The 3,003-nt window shown below is 33.6% G+C and overlaps 1 long non-coding RNA gene across 1 annotated transcript in view; it reads right to left on the reverse strand.

The window, feature by feature from the left end:
- The window catches only part of LOC107564025 (uncharacterized), an 11,211-nt gene extending 10,186 nt beyond the window's left edge, over window positions 1-1,025 (reverse strand). Inside the window, exon 1 of the long non-coding RNA XR_001606178.1 lies at window positions 898-1,025. This is a non-coding gene — a long non-coding RNA (uncharacterized lncRNA). The remainder of the gene's footprint in view (window positions 1-897) is intronic.
- Between the last annotated feature and the right edge of the window lie 1,978 nt (window positions 1,026-3,003).

Here is a 3,003-nt window from a genome sequence, read left to right on the forward strand (position 1 = left end):
CAGAGAGAAATACATATATATACAATACAGATATATATATATATATATATATATATATATATATATATACTTTATTTACTTTATTTTTACACTTACACTTTTTTTTTTTTTTGAGAACATCCCCAAAATGAGGTTTTGGGACATTTTCTAAGATTTTTACACTGCTGGGTACATATTTGTCCCCAAAATATGGTTAAGTATAAAGTGTATACAAAGTGTATGGTATTAAGTATTAAGTGTACACACACACACACACACATGTACTATTGCTGCTGTGTTTTTTTAAATTTTGTGATATACCAAGATGAAAATGAGAATAATATAAATATTTATACATATAACATACATACAATAAAATATTTACAAAAACTAAACTTAAATAAAATGTTTATAAAATAAAATACATGACTTTAAAAGGTATTTATGAAATAAATTAAAATGGTAAAATTAAGTTGTTTTAATTTCCATTTTACCTTGACTTATTGTTTTTATCTAAATAAATATAATAATACCATAACCACCTAACTATACTTAACCATACATAACATAACCAGACTTTGTTTACAAGGGCTTTTCCTCAGACAACTTTTTTTTTTTCTTTTTCTATGTACTATTTTATTATTATTACTATGTCAATTTTCTCTAGCAATTTCCTTTATCGCCTTCCTTGTTCATCTTTGCGAAAGTTTGTGTACATATACATAAGCACTGTTTTAAAAGATGCTGAAGTTTTGCTCATTTATTTGCTAGTGCCAAATTCTTAAAAATATAAAGCAATAGCCAGTGATGCATTCGTAGCAAGTTACAGATCTTAGCAACAAAGCGTCCTGGCACACAGGTGAGCCTGTTCTGATGATAATGAACTGATATAGGTGAAGCAATGAGAGCAGCCCTTACCTGCCTTCTTTACTTCAGGCATGATTCCGTTGGTGCTCGGGGTACTACTGGGCATTGCGGGGGTGGATGAGCGTCTTTTCGACTCTGAGTCGCTCTGTCTTTGGGTTCCCTTCTTATTCACTCCGCAAAAAAGGGGAGGAAAAAACTGCCTATAGGGAGGGGAGGGGGTCTGTAGGTGGTCGAGGTGCTGAACATGAGGTCCATCCTGTCACCTAAACCACATGTAGCTCACATGTACCATGAAATGAGTGAATAAAAGGATATAGGACTGCACACATACACAGTTATGATTATGACTCTAAATATGTGATGCCACGATGAACTGATATGAAGTACAGAGAGCAAAATAGTGGGGCATTTTAGCTTATTTCACCAAAAGTGTTTAGTACAAAACATTTCAAAAGTGTTTATTCAAGGAGAAGACAGTATGGGTTCTTTGACCTCAGAGTTCAGCAGGGGGTCTGACATTTTGCACTCACATTACAGTCACGTCTGAAGGACATCTTCACACACGACCCATTCCCATGTTGTGGGAAATGTTACGTAACCACAGCAACCTTGCTAAAATCGAGGTATCAGAACATTTTGACTTCGCAAATGAATCAGAAGGATGTCATCGAGAGCCAAACATTTACACTTATCGTACCTCCAAAACACCTTGATTGAATGATTTACAGAAATTGCAAGTAGTTGCAGCAAACCTTATGTCATAACTCACGAGGCCTCCCAAAATGACAATAGCATAAGTTTCTTAATCGAACGGACGGATTGTAAAAACAGCAAAACTACTAATCTGTCGTGGATCCACTGAACCGTATTACAGGCCATTATCACTCAGTAATGAGAGATGTTTCTTCATCTCAAAGCTCTGAGTCTTAAATCACATGGTGATTCTTTAATGCTTCAAGGCAGACTGTTGATTATGTAAGTGTCTGGCCTGTGTTCATTCCAGATAAATGAGGCAGGTGTATTCCTTGTCCCTCAGCCACTCATTATTTTCACACTCTTCCTCTTAGCACCTCTGTTCTCTCTTTATCTTTGTAATGAGAAACAGCTTCCCTTCCTGGGAAGCGCTCTGTTTCATTAGCTCCTCGTGCTTTGAAGACTTGTAAGTTAGGCTGTGGAATTTTAATAGGTGGCAACTGTACAATATGTTTAGCTAACACAGAGCATTGTGTGGGTATGTGACTGTATATAACGTTTTAAGAGACACCCTAACCATACCTCCCTTCGAAATAGCATCGGTGGAATGACAATGATTTGTAAGCTAATTTGCACATAGTTTAACACTGTTTGTGTTCTAGTCTGTTCTGCATAAAATCAAAATAGACTATATATAATCTGCATTTCTTATTTCAGTTGTTTAATGCTAGTTATCTGTGATTTAAAGGGGTTATATGATGTGATTTAAATTTTTCCTTTCTCTTTGGAGTGTTACAAGCTCTTGGTGCATAAAGAAGATCTGTAAAGTTGCAAAGACTAAAGTCTCAAATCCAAAGAGATATTCTTTATAAAATTTAAAGAGTCAGCCACGCCTACCTAAAACGGCTCGTTCTAACACGCCCCCACATACCTACGTCACTATCTGGGAAGGTTTGCATAACGCCGCCCAAATGTTCACGCAAAGAAAGAAGGCGTAACTTTTATTCTCGCTGTAGTTTTGTTGTTGCTGCTGCCGCCATGTCACACAGGCGCTGTGTGTTCCAAATAATGTTCTTTTTAGCAACATCATATGACCCCTTTAAGCCTAACAGACTAAACCATTGCGTAAATTATGTGCAGCAATAATAGTAATCATTACAATATTAACAATACTATATCAAATGTAATATTAAATTTGATATAATTTAATATATTTTTGTAAATATGTGTATATATATATATATATATATATATATATACATACAGTATATACATTGAACATATACTTTATTATTAATTATTAAACTTATATAATATTATTATACTAAATATTATTATGTATTATTAAATTAATATGGATATATAAATGTAACTATATTATATCATTTAATATTACACTTGTGATATTATTAATAATAATAATATCACAAATACAATATTTCATCTGAATATATGTATATGCAT

This window comes from Sinocyclocheilus grahami, unplaced genomic scaffold (genome assembly GCF_001515645.1).
Source record: "Sinocyclocheilus grahami isolate Dianchi unplaced genomic scaffold, SAMN03320097.WGS_v1.1 scaffold901.1, whole genome shotgun sequence".
In the NCBI taxonomy this organism is placed as follows: domain Eukaryota; kingdom Metazoa; phylum Chordata; class Actinopteri; order Cypriniformes; family Cyprinidae; genus Sinocyclocheilus; species Sinocyclocheilus grahami.